This window comes from Emydura macquarii, unplaced genomic scaffold (genome assembly GCF_026122565.2).
Source record: "Emydura macquarii macquarii isolate MOO-44397 ecotype Brisbane River unplaced genomic scaffold, CSIRO-AGI_Emac_v2 contig_3113, whole genome shotgun sequence".
NCBI classification, from domain to species: Eukaryota; Metazoa; Chordata; order Testudines; family Chelidae; genus Emydura; species Emydura macquarii.
Genome location: NW_027133250.1, coordinates 2,199,905 through 2,218,021, shown reverse-complemented (window position 1 = coordinate 2,218,021; position 18,117 = coordinate 2,199,905).

Below are 18,117 nucleotides of genomic sequence, written 5' to 3'. Positions count from 1 at the left end.
CACCAGGCATCCCCCCTCCTTTTCTGTTGGTTTTTTCTTGCTTGGTTGTTTTTCCTCGATCTAAAATAAAGGCAGCACTGGTTGAACTCTGAGTCGAGTCTGCACTCCAGCGTATGTCAGTGTAACTCATTTCACTCCGGGAGATGAATAAATCAACCCTCTGAGCGCCATAAGTTACACCGACAGAAGTGCCGGTGTGGACAGCGCGCTGTGGGGGGGTAGAGCGTCTCCCGCTGACATAGCCACCGCCGCTTGCGGGGCCTGGAGTAGGTAAGCCGCCAGAACAGCTCTTTCCCGTCGGCTTAGGGCAGCTACATTAGAGGCGCAGCCGCATCGCTCTGAACTCTCTAGTGTAGCCGTGCCCTTCAACAACAAGATGCAGACAATGCCTGAGCCCTGTCTACACTGAAGCTTCCACCCTTGCTGCACCGGCGGAGCAGGACTGGTGATGAATTACATGTCCACGGCCTACGCGTGAGATGGGAGGCCAGCCTCCATGACCCTACAGTGCTTGGTCTCTGCTGAGCCTGTCAACTAGAGGCGCAATTACAGCCAGCGCTGGTGGAGATACCGCCTGCTTGTACCTGAACTAATGATATGTACTTAGACAGGAGAGCAGGTGACATCCTGGCCCCACGGAAGTCAATGGGCATTTTGCCATTGGTCAGTGGGACCAGAATTTCATCCAGTGTATTTTTCTGCAGAGGACAGAGTTACGGTTGTAAGTCAGACTTAAAGGCCCCAGTTCTGCCCTCATCTAACTGTCACGCAAACAAACAAGATCCTTTTTTGAAATGCAGATTCTTAGGGGTGGTCTCAGAACAGAAGATTTTAAAAGTCTGGGCTAATTCTGCCCGGTGATATGTGAATTAAGGCAGTACCTAGACGTTTTGGGAAGCTTAGAATTCAACACTGGCTTGGATTTATACTTTGCAATTTGACAATCATAGAATCCCAGAACTGGAGGGCTTGAGTGGACCTGAAAGGGCTATTGAGTCCGGACCCCTGCGCTGTGCAGGACCCAGTAAACCTACCCCATCCCTGACAAACCTGGACTTAAAAACCACCGATGACAGGGATTCCACCATCTCCCTTGAAGCCTAGTCCAGAGCTTAACTACTCACAGAGTTACGTTTTTCCTAATATCCAACCTAAATCTGCATTGCTGCAATGGGGTGTCAAACATCTGGCCCGCTGGCCAGATACGGCCCGCCAACCTTTTTGGTCCAGCTCCTGGTGGCAGCGCGCGCTGCCGTGAGATCTCGCAGCCACGCGTGCTGCCGCCAGAGGGTACGCCGCCACGAGGTGTCACGGCTTCATGCGCTGCCACGAGATCGGTGTGCTCTGGCGGCAGCACGTGGAGCGCTGTGTGCCCGAGACGCAGCGCTCCGGAAGGCGGGAGAGGGACAGCGCGGTCTTGGGGCACCGCGCAGTGCTATAGTTCTTAATCACGGATTGATTCTTTTAATTGTACAATAGTAGTAGCTGGGGCAGTGAATGTGCTGCAGTTCTTATATCGCTGCTATCTAGCAAATAAAATATAACACGCCATAAAAATGGCTGTGCCCAGTGTTTCGATGTATGGTGTGGATGGCCCACCTGACATACATTTAATTCAAATCTGGCCCGCCATAGCAAATGAGTTTGACACCCTGCTCTAGTACTTCTTGTCCTGCCTTCACTGCCCATGGAGGATAATTGATCGCTGTCCACGTTAGAACAGCCCTTCATGTGTTTGCAAGGGTTATCAGACCGGCCCACTCCTTTCTCAACTCCCATGGACTTTCCCTTTCTTAAGTACTGGGGCATTGGCCACTTTAAACCAAGACCTAGCTAAAAAAGTTGTGCAAGGTTTTCTCTCATGAACCAGTGGGTTAGTGGCTTGCTTTGGCAATGGGCTAATTAACTGCCAGTCAATCTGGGGAGAACTGTTTACACATCAGACAAGGTGAGGGAGGCGATACCTTTTACTGGACCAACTTCTGTTGACGAGAGAGGCCAGCTTCCCGATCTGAAGACGCACTCCGTGTGGCTCAAAAGCTTGTCTCTCTCCCCAGCAGATGTTGGTCCAATGAAAGCTGCAACCTCACTCACCTTGTCTCTCTAATATCCTGGGACTGACACAGCTACAACTGCACTGCAAAATCATCAGCGAATCTACAACTAAATATTGATGTGCCATGGGTCTGCAATGAGCCACTGACATGTCCAGGGCTCTGCTTAAACTAGGCTACCAGCCTTACAGTATCCAAATGACACCCCCTCCCTCCATACCTCACCCGCCACCCACTGCAGACCACTCCCAGATCGCCTCCCGCCCCCTGAGGACATGAACCACCTGATCTCCTCCCATTCACTCCCCAGCATGGGAAGTCTGTTCAGTGCTAGATTGCAGGCAACTCCTCACCACCAGTGACAGACCGGCAGAAGCACCTGCTCCTCCCCCATTTCTTTAGCCCCCACATCTAAAGATGAGACATCATTTATAGCATAACCACTCAGGGGAGATTCCAGACCAAAACCTTCTTACCAGTACGCTTGCCAGGTAAATCCTCCCTTAAAACCCACCTTGAATGAACTCTGGGGGCCAGTTCCTCAGCCTGCTATACACTGGCCCAGCTCCACTGCCCCCAGTAACGCTGAGGGAAACGTGCCACTGGTAGGAAATCCTTATTTCAGATTTTCAGTGGGGAAGTTTCACTATCTCACAGAAAATGTGTACATTTAACAATAGCAAACTAGCCCCTGATAACGATGGCTTGCCTTCGCCAAGGAAAAACTCCGCACGCAATTATTATTATTATTATGATTAATCATTCAGTTTAGTGCAGATTCCCAGACATGGGTCAGGACCCCAGTGTGTTAGGTGCTGATCAAACACAGAACAGCAACAACAAAATGGCTCCCTGCCCGCAAAGAGCTCTGAGCGTGCCGAGCGAACTGGGCTTTTTATTTGCCATCTTGTTTCTGTCACACTCGAGCTAGACGCTTACTTTCATTTTTTCTGAATGCTGAGATGCTCAAGTAGCCACATTACTGAGATTTTTGTGGGCATCGTGGCTGTAAGGAGGGATTTGTGTGGGATAATGAGGTAGTTCTGTGAAGGTTTCCTGGGAGCTTCCCCCCAAGGATAAGAGGCAGCACGGGAGAAAGCATGAAAGTGCTTGTTGGGGAATATAAGTGGGCGATGAAGTCTGGCATGTAAATAATTACAAATAATACAGTAATAACGATGCACAATTTTTCACCTACAGATTTAAGTGAAGATTTCACACAAGAAGCAAAACAAGTTACCTTTGTCTACAATATTGACGCCTTCAAGCCTTCTTCTTCAGCTCGGAAGCGCAGGAGGCCATTTAAAACACACCATTTCCCATTGCAGTAGTTGCTTCTAAAGTCATTCCTGGAGAGAGGCATCACGCAATATTAGATCGGGTTGAGAATGGGTGAAAAAATGTTTGTGAATATTTAAAAAAAATGTTGATGGAAAATGTTTTGCCATAATTTCAATTTTTTAGAAACCAGCGTCAACCAGCCGTCGCCACTGCTCGAGTTACAGCTGGAAAACCTCTTCCATTACAGAGAACTGAATCTTCAGCCAGACCTGAGCGTGCATTGTGAATGCACAATTGCACATCTGTGTTGTGTGTGCAATACTGCACGCGCATGCACGTCAGGGATTCGAACCTGCCCATGGCTAGCTGCCAAACTATCCAGGGGTGTATGCAAATCCAGGACTCACTCACATGAAGTGTGCAAATGTGTGAAATTTCTGGCTGGAAACCACCTCCAGCTATAATGGAGGAGGATGGAGCATTATCGAAAAATGTTCTGTGTTCCATTTCCATATGCAAGGGTCAAAACCATAGAGCTTCATCCCAGGTGACTTTTGCTTTTGAAAGAAAGAGTCCCCATGACAGAAAATGAGCAGAGCATGTCTCTTGATCTGTGAGATCCTCCATCTCCAGTGACCTCACAGTTCTGCCCCCACAGCAAGCATTTAAAGGTGAGGTACACAAAGAACAGGACCATAGCTACAAACACAACAGTTTATACTATATAAGGATGAGATTTCCAACATCACATAAGGGATTTGGAAGTCCCAATTCATCTGGAAATTAGGTGTGCAATTAATTTGAATGGGAATTAGGCATCTTTTAAACGGCTTAGGAAATCGTAGCTGAAATGTTCACATTAACTATAAATTCATGAGAAAAAGTATTTATTGACAAACTGAACGGAGTCTTTCCAAGAATTTGCACATGTATGTTTGGTGGGTTTTAGGCTGCTTTACAGCTGTGTGTGTAACTGAGGAATTACTTAGCAACCTGGATTTAGAATATTTTTATTTGGGATTTAGATATATTAACGTTATCCTGGCAGGATCCCTTTAACATAATGATGTATACATCTGGGTGGGCGGGGCTCATCCCAAGAGACAGCGGAAGAGTGGTGAGTGGGCGGGGCTCATCCCAAGAGACAGCGGAAGAGTGGAAAGGCTCCTGGGTGGTTTCTTGGTAATAAGCAATGGTCTGTTTCACTGCACTAGAGAAGTCTTGTTTGCTCCTGTAGTGCCCTGAGTGGGTTCTTAGTGGGACTTTCTGTCTCCCACTGACAGTATGGATTGGATGGATGGACTATAAAAGGTGGATAGAAATCTGGCTAGATCATCAGGCTCAACAGGTAGTGATCAACGGCTCGATGGCTAGTTGGCAGCCGGTAACAAGCAGAGTGACCCAGGGATTGGTCTTGGGCCCGTTTTGTTCAACATCTTCATTAATGATCTGGAGGATGGGGTAGATTGCACCCTCAGCAAGTTTGCAGATGACACTAAGCTGGGGGGCGTGGTAGATACACTGGAGGGCAGGGATAGGATACAGAGTGACCTAGACAGATTGGAGGATTGGGCCAAAAGAAATCTGATGAGGTTCAACAAAGACAAGTGCAGAGTCCTGAACTTAGGACAGAAGAATCCCATGCACAGCTATAGACTTGGGGCCAACTGGCTAGGCATCAGTTCTGCAGAAAAGGACCTGGGGACTACAGTGGACAAGAAGCTGGATATGAGTCAGCAGTGTGCCCTTGTTGCTAAGAAGACTAACGGCCTATTGGTCTGCATTAGTAGGAGCACTGCCAGCAGATTGTGGGAAGTGATTATTCCCCTCTATTCAGCATTGGTGAGGCCACCTCTGGAATATTGTGTCCAGTTTTGGGCCCCCCACTACAAAGGATATGGACAAGTTGGAGAGAGTCCAGCGGAGGGCAACAAAAATGATGAGGGGGCTGGAGCACAAGACTTATGAGAAGAGGCTGAGGGAACTGGGCTTGTTTAGTCTGCAGAAGAGAAGAATGAGGGGGATTTGACAGCAGCCTTTAACTACCTGAAAGGGGGTTCCAGGGAGGATGGAGCTAGGCTGTTCTCAGTGGTGGCAGACAACAGAATAAGGAGCAATGGTCTCAAGTTGCAGTGGGGTTGGTCCTGGGGTGAGCAGGGGGCTGGACTAGATACCTCCTGAGGTTGACCTCCTCCTTCGAACCCTAATCTTCTGTGACTCTGGATGAATCTATCACGTTGCTGGTTTTCCTCATGGTCAGAGCTCAGCACTCAGTATGTTCACTGAGACTGTCACTGAAATGACCATACATCTGTTCACGCTGGACTCCCTAAAATGAGCCACCGACAACAGTACAAAAACCCTCCCCCGATGGTGCATTTGGACCTTGGACTGCTATTCCTGCCGTGTGCAACGGGCCATCAATCCCCACTGACGGGAGGGGGAGGGGAGGCCACTCAGAGCCTCCCAGGGCTGGACTATAAATCCTTCTCTGACCTGCTCTTTGAGTAGACGCCTGTGTAATCCACAGCCTGGGGCACAGCGGGGCATGGGGGAGCCACAAACGGCCATGAGGGGAGAGGTGCGAAGCTGGAGTGACAGCCTTCGGTCACGTCATTTCTTGATACGGACATTTTCCAGCACCACGTCTTATGTCGCTAGCGCGGCAGGGCGCCGGGCGTGGCCACGCTGCTCCGGGCTGGTGGGGGGTTTCTCTCATTATCCTCTCCCGCAAATACAGACGATTCCTCCCCATTAAATTGCGGAGGTGAGCGGGGCCTGGGAGGGAGCTGCCGGGAGGCTGAAGCACGCACCCTGCAGTGACAGCCTCTGTCTGTGCCCTGCTTCTCGGGCCTAGCCCCGGCCACTGACCTATCTGCTCCCTGTCCCTGGGCTGCAGCACAGCTGCCTTCCTGCCCCAGCAGAGACATGCTGGGGTCCCCTCCACGCATAGCCCCCTCCACAGTGCTAATGGGCGCTGCACTCCCCTGCCCCTGTGCTGGCTGCGGGCGCCCCTGGAGTGGCGGGCAGACGATCCTGTAGCAATGAGCTGTGCAGGAAGCCCCTCTTCTCCTCCTGCCCCGCATTTTAAAAGAGTCACATTGCTGTTGACGGACGGTCTCGGGCCTGGCCCTGTGCTCCCACTGCAAGAGCCCCCAGGTTGTTTCAACTGTATGCTGCGGTGGGGATTTTAGCAGTCACTTGCACACCCATGCAGTGCTGTGCCCCAGAGAATCCAGGCAAGAGCGGGAAGGCTGCAGAGCAAAGCACTTCCAGCACATGGCAGGGCCACAGCTATGCTTGCCCGTGCAGCCGTAGCTCGGCCAGGGCGGATGGCGCATTGCAGGAGGAAGCTTTTCAGGGTTTGATTTTCTCGCTGTTCAGTGCCTGAACCACGGACTCCTTCATGCCCAGCCCTTACAGACGGGGGCCTGCACAGGAACAGAAATGTGTACTTTGTGTGCCCCCGGGCCGGAGGAGCTGGCTCTGCCCCTGCAGCCCTGCATCCAGAGGAGCTGTCATCTCCTGCGGCCTGGCCTGGCCTGGCCTGGGGCAGGTGGAGCTCGCTCTCCCCGCCCCGGCCCTAGAGGAGTTCTGTGCCCCTGCCGATTGGGGGGGGGAGGGGGCCCGTGCCCCTGTTTGCCCACCCCCGGCACACACCCCTGCTTACAGCGAATTAGGCACAGTTATCTAGAACCACCGTGAATGAGGCAGGAGTCACCACAGATACATCAGTGGTGGGTGCTTTGAAATGTGGGTAATAAGAAAAGAAGGAATATCTATCTCCATGCAGCTCTGAGCACCTCACCTGCACTCTGCCCATCAATCCATCTCCTCCGGGCCCCTGGGTAGCTCTGGGCAGATGCCATTATAAACATTAACCTGCTAACCCCCCCAGTGTGCTGATCCCAGACCCCCGCCCTGTATCCCCTCAGCCAGAGATGGCTAGCACACCGCCGAGCTGGAGTCTTGTCTTTAACTCAGACTGAGTGGGTTACGTTGGCTTTGAAACAGACTGGTCTCCTCAACAGGTGATGACCGCAGGAGTGACCTGTCTCTGTCACCCTGTCACCCATCTCTGACTCTAGCAAACTATCTGTCAGTGGAGTCTCTTCCTTCCCTCCAGGGCTGGCCTCCCCATGGTTCACTGTTTGTTCTGCGATGATTTTGGTAGCTCCTCGGGCTCTCTCTGGGTGTTGCATCTACTGGCTCATGAATGTCTCCTGTTCCTTCGGATCACTTGTCCTTCTTGCGTGGTCACCTCGTATGACCTGGGTCCCACTGCACCCCTCACAGCTTCTTTAGCCGACTTCTTCTGGTGTCTCTCTAATGGCTGGATCCCCATAGCAGGGCCTGTCCCAGGGCAGGTAGGATCTTGGCTGACCTATCAGACTCTCTAGCGCCTGCTTTCTCTGGTTGTTGGCCATCTCCTTTCAGCAGTATCTCCATCCTTCTGGCGGCAATGGTAGCAGGGTTTTGGTCCTTTGTCCCGTCAATGCTGCACTGGACTGTTTTGGCACCTCTGTGATGGGTATTCTTGTGTGCCAACATTTTTAATAAGGGGTCTGAACCGTTAGAAGCAGCGTTCTGTAACACTCCCTTAGCTCTTTTCACAGCCAAGTCCACCTTACCATTCCTCTGTGGGTATGTGAGGAGAAGGCGTGGTGGTCAAATCTGCATGAAAATCCTTGAATTCTTCCGAGGCCCATAGCTGGTGAATACAGTGTCTGGAAGAATGCCATCTCCCACAAAGGGGGCTCTCAGTCTGCCAATCCCTGGCTTCCTTCTTCTGTCAGGCAGGGCATCAACCTCCCAAAAATTTGAATAGTAATCCATGGTAATTCATAGATTTATACGCCAGAAGAGACCACTGTGATCATCGAGTCTGACCTCCCGTATAACACAGGCCATACAACTTCCCCCAAATATTTCCTAGAGCAGAGCTTTTAGAAGAACATCCCATCTTGATTTGAAAATTGTTAGGGATGGAAAATCCACCAAGATCCTTGGTAAATTGTTCCAAGGGTTAATTGCTCTCACTGTATCGCTCACGCTCAATGTATACCTTATTTCTAGTCTGGATTTGTCTAGCTGCATCTTCCAGTCACTGGATGGTGTTACACCTTGTCTGCTAGAGTGAAAAGCCCATTATTAAATATTTGATCCCCATGTAAATACTTATAGATCGTAGTCAACTTACCTCTTAACCTTCATTTTGTTTATGTAAATAGACTGAGCTCCTGGAGTCTATCGTTATACGACAGGTTTTCTAATTCTTTAATCATTCTTGGGACTCTTCTCTGAACCTTCTCCAATTTTTCAACATCCTTCTTGAATTGTGGACACCAGAACAGGACACAGGATTCCAGCCATGGTCACACCGGCGCCAAACCCAGGGGTAAAATAACCTCAGTGCTCCCACTTGAGATTCCCCTGTTCATGCATCCAAGCATCGCATTAGCCCTTTTAGCCACAGCGTCGCACTGAGAGCTCATGTCCAGCTGATTATCCAACACGTTCCTCAAATCATTTTCAGAGTCCCGGCTTCCCAGGCGAGGGCCCCTCCTGTCAGTACACCTGACAGTTTTTGTTCCTAGATGGATACATTTACATTTAGCCATTAAAACGCACATCGTTTGCTTGCGCTCAGCTTACCGAGCGGCACTGCTTGCTCTGTATCAGTGACCTGGCCTCTTCGTTAATCACCATTCCCCCAATGTTTGTGTCATCTGCAGACTTTATCAGTGATGCTTTTCGGTTTTCTTCCAGGACACTGATAAAAATGTTAAATTATGTAGACCCGGACCCTTATTCCTGCTTTACCCCCACTAGAAACACCCCCATTGGATGATTCCTCATTTACCATCACATGTTGAGACTCCTCAGTTAGCCATTTAATGCGTGCCAAGTTCATTTTATGTCAAGCACTGCTGTGCCTGAAGATAAATAAATCCATTCCCACCTTCACCCATGGCCTGGTGGGCAGCCCAGGTGGTAACAGAGGCTTTTTCTGCTGGCAGGTGTTGCATGCTTCTGTCAAGGAGTGGAGTTGTGTGTTCATTCCCAGCCAGGACACAGACGCTCGATCCCGTCTCAGACAGCTGCCAATGCCTGGGTGTGAGGTGGGTGTTTTTTGAATGGCATCTTTATGTAATGAGGCAGGGACAACAGCTCTCTGTCCTCGAAATGTGATTCCATCCTGCACACTCAGCTCCTCCTTAATTCGAAAATATGGTTCTGCTCCCGCTGGTACTTGGCCACCTGGCTAGTGTTGCTCTCTTGACTGCCTGGAGCTGGGTGGCCTTTTCTGCAGCCTCTTTGATGTCCCTCAGCTTTGCTGTTGAAACTGGGAGCTAGAACAGTGTATTATTGGAATCAGCGTCCTGACCCCCTTCTCGCAGCTCGCTGATGCTGGGTATATTTGCCCTGTTCAAGGTGGCAGCTCACACCAGTAGCCATCCTGCACAATATCTGATCTCCGCCTGGTAGCACTGGAGATGCATCATCATGTGCTGCCTTCTCTTTGGAGCACTAAATGCGGGCTTTGCCACGATTGTCTCCAGGGGTTTGTGGTCTGATTGCTCCATGACGGGGTGGCCATAAGGGTGCAGATGGAATCGCTGCACTGCAGCCAGAAGCTCTTTTTCCATTTGGGGAACCCCTGTGCAGTCTGACAGGGTGCTGCCGGCATAAGTGACCAGCTGCTCCTGCAGAAGTGCTACTCCCCGTCCTTCCTCCGAGGCATAACACCAGAGTGCCCAGGGCTTTTCTGACTGGTGGTAATTCAGGACAGGGGCATCCATTCTAATTTGTCTCAGCGTGCCAAATGCTTGCTCTTGGGTACCTGCCCCGTCCCACTGGACATCCTGCCTCGTGCACTGATGCATAGGTTCTGCTGCTGCAGCCGATATGGACAGACAAGGTATCATTCCTATGAAGTGCTGTACCCCTCCCACATCCACTGGAGCCAGCATGTGTCTGCCTTGGTCTTGTTGGGATCTGCTTTCAGTCCCCTGCTCTGAGCAGACGTCCGGTGTATTTCACCTCACACTGTTCAAACTGCCTGTTTTCTGGGCTGAGTTTTATCTTCTTGGCCCTGCACCACTGCAGAACAACGTGTAGTTTTCCATCACAGTCTTGTTCAGTGTTAGTATAATTGCTCCCTTCGCCCTTTGTCTGCAATTATTGTCAGAGAGTCCATCCAGCGCGTGAGGCAGTCTCCCCTGGAAAACCTCCGGTGCTGGGCTTATGCCCTCTGGCATGTGCAGCCATCTGGTGTTGGGGAGGCTGTCAGCATGCTGGAATCATTAGCCAGGCGTCTGTGCCAAAGCCCATCCCCCACATCTAGCTTTGGAAAGTCCTGGCAAGATGTCACCCATTGTGGCAGTGGCTAGTGGTATCTTTTCAAAGCCCACTTCGGTGGCTTTCGGGCTAGGCAGATGCACCATTTGCCTGATAGCTTCTTTACCACTTCCACGCTGCTGACTCAGGCTGTGCTGGCTTCTACCAGCGCTGTGTGACCTCTGCTCTGCAGACGTTCAGGCTCCTTGAATACTATGGGATGTTGTGGCATTGCAATTTTCCTTCATGGTAAGCACCCGGGTCCCCTGCGGGGTCTATTTCCAGTTGCAGTCTCCCTTCAAGGCACCCGTCACCTTTGAAAGCGTCCCCCTAGCCTCTTAAAAATTGTCTCGAGGCGAGAGTCATGATGTCATCCCCACTGCCTGATGGGCCCTTGCCCCGCTTGGACAAGTCTGCGGGGAAGAGGCTCTGGAGCCAATCTCCAGCCTGGTGAAGGGGTGAGACACACCAGACGGATCTCCAGGCCCTTCCTGTGGGGAGGGTGTGGAGGTGGCCTTCGGGGCACAGAGCCCATCTCAACGTCCCGCTGACCAAGAAAAGCCGCTGGACACCAAATGAACATGAAGCAAGTCTGAGCGGAGCCGCTCTAGGGGTGGGTGTCTGGCTGGGTGGCAGCACCGGTGCCCCGTATCCCCAGGCCGAGCAGTGGATTCTCCTGCTAGTCTTGATGACCAGAGCAACCGTTGCTCAGAGCTGGAAGTGAGACTCACTGCCCAGCCACATCACCCTGGGTGGGGCTCCCTGCAGCTCGTTCCTTTCTGCATTGCCCCCTCACAGCTCAGACACCGGGCTTTGGCGACACGCCCTCCCCGTCCCCCTCGCCAGGACTAGCCTGGAGCAAACCCACCACGGTCATACCCGCCCCAGTGACCCAGGCTGGCTCAGCTCAGCGACCTCCTGGAGAGGGCACTGTCTTCAGCTCCCGGTGAAAGCTGCGCTGGGCTCATTGACAGCAAACTCCCGGCTTCCCATCACCTAGAGCCAGGAGCAGGGACAGTCTCTGCTACAGCTGCACGTGCTCTGCTAACGGGAGTCTCCGAGGCCTGGCTGCCTCTGGTGTAAGCCTTGGCACGTGTGAGCCAGTCCCACAGAGCGTAGGAGTTGTTCCAGTCCCTGCTAAGGAGCTTTTGCTGTAGCATCCCATGTTCTTTGCTCTGGAAATCCCCAGTTCAATCCCTCACGTCTCAGCCAGGACGGGTCACGATGCTACCCAGTGCAGCTGGGAGACAGGAGGTCAGTTTTTTCAGCACACACCTTCCACACCAGCCTCCCCAGGCTCTGGCTGTCTTTACCTTACAAGAAAGGGGATCACATGCCCTGATCCTGCCTGGCCTGGCTGGGTGAAAGATGAGCCTGTACGAAACACCCAGGGAGATACCGATGGCTCCAGATCCGGATTTTGTCATCCAGGCCCAACCCCAACGGGGACACAGTCCCATTCTCCCAAGCATGGTGCACAAGTTCCATCCTTGGCTCCGAGGAAGCGTTCACTCCTTGGATGGAATGGCTCCATCCCAACATCTTCAGGCAACACGTGGTCCTCATCCCCACGCTTGCAGGCCTTTCATCACCCAGTAATTCCCCAGGGGGCCTGCTAAAATTTACCACCTGCTTTGTTCGCATCCAGCTGTGAGAGCACCAGTTACTCCTTCAAACCCTTTGCTTCCCTTCCTATCCCTGGGCTGCCATTGCCCCATGCCTGTCGCACGGGGGACTGGCTGTGTATGATGGTGTCTGTGAGAGCGGCTTCCTACTGAAAGAGGGAGAACACAGAGTTCTGCTCAGGACACCCACTTACACCATCATTTTCCGGCACTTCTGCCCCAGGGCAAAGATCCAACCAGGCTGAGAGCTCAGGCAGGCCACGATCTGCCTCACAGATAGGCTGGAGCATGGCAGCCAGGAGGCCATGTCAATACATGAAGTGTTCAGAGGGCAGGAATCCCAATCAGCCAACATCAAGCTGGCTGGCTGTCTTAGCTATTCATGCCTCGTCGTCCAGGGAATTCTCTGCTGCTAGTCCTGCTAATCCTGCATTGGGTTGGAGACATTTTCAAAAATAGATAAGGAGCTGAGAGGAGGTTTTGGTCCATCTGACTTGAGGACTGGGCTGTGATGGGGAAGAGGCAGAACCCAGCCCAGCTCTGTTTACACTGATTTTTACTGAACTTGTATCTGAATCAAGCAATTAATGAAATACACAGCCCACAGCGATTGTGGCACCACCCTTACATACATGCAGGACCAGATTGTCAGAAAAATTAGGCATTCAAATGTGCACATCAAATGCACACGCAACTGCATGACTAATTTGCAGGCACGAGAACTGCAGCTCTGCACAGAATTGCACTTGAAAATGAGGTAAGTGCATGCTCAAATCGCGAACTGCCTTTGAAAAAAATCTAACTAGCCCCTTGTGCAGCGGTTGTGACAACTGATATTCAAATCCCATGCCCAACTGTGCATACAAATCAAAGGTATTGGTGTGCCTACTTTCTGGAATTCTGTCCAATGCATCGAAGCAAATTTAAATATAATGCACAAAGAAAAAAACCAGAGAAAGAAAGAAAACGCCGGAAATGTCCATTATCTAGGGGTTTTCTCCCCGTACAGGTCTGTGGTCCATGATGCACCTCGCTGGCACACAGTATATGCCAAATATGAACATTGTTGGAACTTCTCTGCGTGTTTGTGGACTTGAGGCTTGCTCCTGCGTCCCTTGAAGTCAGGGGCAAAGCTTCCATTGACATCAGCGGGGAGGATCAGGCACTTGATGGGAAGGGAAAATTTGGGAATGTGGTAGGACAAGGGAATTGTCTCACACCCTAGTGGCTGGATACCTGCACGGAGGAAGTACGTTACAACATAAATTGGCTTGAATGGCGATGCTCTTTTAGCTCCGCAGGTGAATGCCTGCTTTCGTACCCTAGGACCCCGGTTCAGCGTGCAGCACAACATCGACGTTCAGCTTTTCTATACGCAAAGAGCCGTGATTCCCTGTCAGGCTGAGTTACTTTTATTTTAGATGCAGGAAAATAAGAAATAACAAAAGCAACATTGTTGTGTATTTTGTGTCTTGCCTAATTGCCTAGGTTGCCATAGCAACAGAGCTTAGCTTGTTCCCATAGCAATGGAGTTAGACTATTATGGGATAGCTCAGCCAGTCCTGGCTGGTTTTTAGTGTTAGTTCAATAAAGACGCTCCCTGTGTTGCATCTCTCTGTGATCCTGTGCTGGTTTCACCCTCTGAATACAAGCAATTAAAAGGAATTCAAGAAAACAAGAGTGGCGACAGAGATGGAATCGACCTGTGTTGCACTGTCAAAAAAGTAAAAAGCAGTGTAAGAAAAAACCTTTTTACTGTTTTGGGGGCTGAGCTGTTTACACTGACAGTTCAAACTGAAACTAAAACAGGCTCTGCTTTGCTCTGACCGAAGTGAAGCAGACAGAAACAAATTAGTGCTAGTGAATGGAAATCACCAGCAACTGTGCGTGAACGACCCCAACACACATGAATAAAAGACAAGAGAAAGAAAATAAAAAACAAAAACAAAACAAAACAAGAAAGCGGGGCAGCAATGGCTACATTTACAGGGCCCCTGGGACCTTTTGGTGAGACTCTAGAGAATTGGAACTCATATATTGAGCGTTTTCAGCTTTTTGTTATGGCAAATGAAATTACAGATGCAAAGAAGCTGCCCATTTTCTTAAGTGTTGTAGGAGCTAAAACCTAAACTTTATTGCACAGCTTAGTGCACCCTGCTAAGCCCGAGACAAAATTTTACAGTGACATTATGAAAATCCTGGAGGCACATTTTTCTCCAAAACTGCTGGTAATTGCAAAGAGATTTAGGTTCCACAAAAGGAATCAAGAAGAAGGTGAAACAATTGTGCAATTTGTAGCAGCTCTGAAGAAGCTTGCTGAGCACTGTGCATTTAATGATGTGTTAAATGACACCCTATGTGACAGGTTAGTGTGTGGTCTGCACAATGAAGCAGTACAGAAGCGCCTACTGACAGAGGCCCAGCTCACCTGGCAGAAGGTCATTGAAATTGCAATCTCCATGGAGCCGGCTGCAGAGGAAGGCCAACAGCTCAAGTAAAGAAGGCAACTCGCATTGACCCAGCACTGTCCCCAGTTATGGACCTAGTGTTGCATGGAACATCTCTATGAGACTCTCAGGTCTCACCCGACCTTCTTCTCTACATGTCCAAGAGGATGGAGTTATCAATCCATTCTGGTTGCTTGTTGTGGGGGATGCGCATCATTATTCCACCACTACTGAGATCACAGATGTTAGAACAGCTACATTCAGGTCACTGTGGAATAGTGTGCATGAAAGAAATTGCACAAAGCTACTTTTGGTGGCCTGGCCTAGACAGTGCCATTGAAGGGAAGGCAAGAGCTTGTGCTTCATGTCAAAGTGTGAGGAACACGCCTCAGTTGGCGCCCCTACACCCCTGGGACTGGCCTGAAAACCCATGGCAGTGTATTCACATTGATTTCACTGGCCCATTTGAAGGAAGCATGTTCCTGGTTGTTGTAGACGCCCACTCTAAATGGCCAGGAGTCTCTGCAATGCCGTCCACTACTGCTGAAAGTACTATCAAGAAACTACATGAAATCTTTAGTTGTTTCGGTCTGCCAGAACAACTGGTGAGCGACAATGGACCACCGTTCATCTCTCAGGAGTTTGAAAATGTCAGGAAAGCAAATGGGATACATCACATCACTTCAGCACCATATCATCCATCCGCCAATGGATTAGCAGAAAGGTTTGTGCCGACAATGAAACAAGCTTTAAGATCTGCAAGGGGCCATTCGTCCATTTAAAAGCATCTGGACACCTTCTTACTATCCTACAGAAATACACCTCATGCTATGACCAAAGCATCCCTGGCCTTTCTAATAATGGGACGACAGCTGCTCACTTGCTTTGATCTGCTGAAACCCACCAAAGCATGACAAGTTGTGCAACGTCAACAGCAAAACCAAGTCATCAGACATGCACAGAGAGCAACAGACTGAATCTTTAGTCCTGGACAGCCTGTCCTAGCTCGGAACTCTGCTTCCGGAGCTAAACGGGTCCCTGCTACAGTCAGCGCCCAGACAGGACCTGTTTCCTGCACTGTCCGGACTGCAGATGATCTCACCTGGTGGCAGCAACATGTAGATCAGTTGTTGCCAAGTCATACATGTCCCAAGGACACATCTCCAGTTGAACTGCCTGACCTCACTATTACAGGAGAGATATCGAGCCGAGTCACCCATTCCTGACTCCCCTTCTCCATCCAACTCTGCGCATATACAGCCCCCTCCTCTGTTTGAGCAGATACAACATCCTCACCTGTTTGAGCTACGAGTCCTGCGCCCATTGTTAGACTCGCACCAATAACACCTTCTGGTGCAAGTACACTGGAAGTTCACCATAATCCACTTAGAGAAAGAAGGCCTCCTCAGTGTCTGGATCTGGCAGAATAATCTCTGGGGTTTAGCCAGGAACTGAGGCAGTCTACCCTCTTTCCCTAGTTTAGTGATAGCTCTGTTAAATGGGCATTTTCAATAATGGGGGAGGAATATGTTGTGTAGTTTGTGTCTTGCCTAATTGCCTAGGTTGCCATAGTAACAGAGCTTAGCTTGTTGCCATAGCCATAGAGTTAGACTATTAGGGGATAGCTCGGCCGGTCCTGGCTGGTTTTAGTTCAATAAAGACGCTCCCTGTGTTGCAGCGCTCTGTGATCCTGTGCTGATTTCTCTCTCTGGATACAAGCAATAAAAAGGAATTCAACCTCACAGCACCATCGTCCCAGGCTTGTCCGCACCGAGCACTCGCTACATGCCCCAGTGCTGGCCCAGTGCCGCAGCAGCTCTGCTGTGGTAGCAGTGGGGGAAGCGCTAGTGCAGACCAGCTGTACGCTCTTCTGGCCCCAAGCCACGTGATCGTGCTCAGAGCCATGCTGGTGAAAACGCCTGTGGCTGATCTACATCTGGCACCCGGCCCTGGTCTGCACCTGGCACCTGGCACCTGTTGCTGATCTGCACCTGACACCTGCACCTGGCACCCTGCCCGGCCATTCACCCACTGGACTGTCAATGAGCCAGAAGGGCGCTGTGGCTGCCATGACTCCTGTGGGGCCAAAGGCAATCCTAGGATAAGCACTGCAGCTCCAGCAAAGGCAATGGACGTGCAAGTGCTTACACCCATTGACCTTCCTGGGACTCGTCCACCAAAAACCCCTCTGTGAAAGTTCACTTCCCATTGCCCTAGCGTGAGAGAGCCACGGCTGCTACGGGTGACAGCCGGCTGCTGCCACCACAGACCCCCCCAGCCAGTGTGGGAAATGATAACAACAAGAATGCGGTGCTCCTCCACAGCGCGTCTCCTCCGTCGATCTCAAAGCACTCTGCAGAGCCGGAGAGCCCTGCCCCCGCGCCATGGCTTAGTAGCCAGTCAAGTTCCTCATGAAAAGCAAGTTTCTTTACTCCGCTTGTGACCATGAGTAACTCCAAAGGGTTGCACAATCCTGTGGCTTCTCAGTGAGTGCCGTCTTGCCTCCCTTTCCACCCTGATGGAACCCAGAGCAAAGCCAAGGCACTGGCATCGCTAACGGAAGTGCCCGGCGCTAGGACGGCATCACAGCGTGTTAGCAAGGGCAGATGGAGCACGCGCAGGGCTTGCTTGGTGCTGCGGGGGGATTCCTGCCTTACCCCCGTGGAAGCGAGAAGAGAGCCAGGCCCAGAGCCAGCTGTTGATTTGCGAATCACACTGCTCCCGGTTTACAGTTGAGGGTCCTGGTCTCCCAGTCACTCTGGGCTAAATCCAGCAGTTCTTCCTCAGGGCAAACTCCCACTGGAGACAACAGCATCACACTGGGATAATGCTGAGCATCAGAGAACCAGCTGGTGCCTCCATGGCAAAGACGGAGTCCTCCCAGTTCATGCAGTGACAGCACGCGGGGAAGGCTGGTTCCCCTTCACCCTGGGAGCAGGATTTCCAGAAGCTCTCAGTGCTGGCCTGCCTGCTCCAGCTGACTTACGTGAGCGCACTTGTGGAAAGCCCTTGCCATGCTGGGACAATGCAATGGTCTGCATTCAGGCCGCCCCCACCAACTCGTCACGAGGGGAGCAGTCCCTCTGGCAGGCGTTTTCGTCGTTAGTACCTGAGGCCACCATGCAATTGAGGCAAACGTTCTGAGCTGCTCCAGCCGAGACAGAATGGCCCAGCCTTTCCGCCAGGGTAAATGGGGGGAGCCCCTGGACGTCGCTGGAGCGAGGCTGATTTCCATCAGCCGGGGATCTGGCCCGTTGGCTTTTATTTAATATTGGATTTGGGAAGGAAATTGGGAGTGTGAACGTTAATTAGGCTCAAAGAAGCTGAATCCTCCGTGGGAGGCGATGGGGGCGTGTCTGCAGACACAAG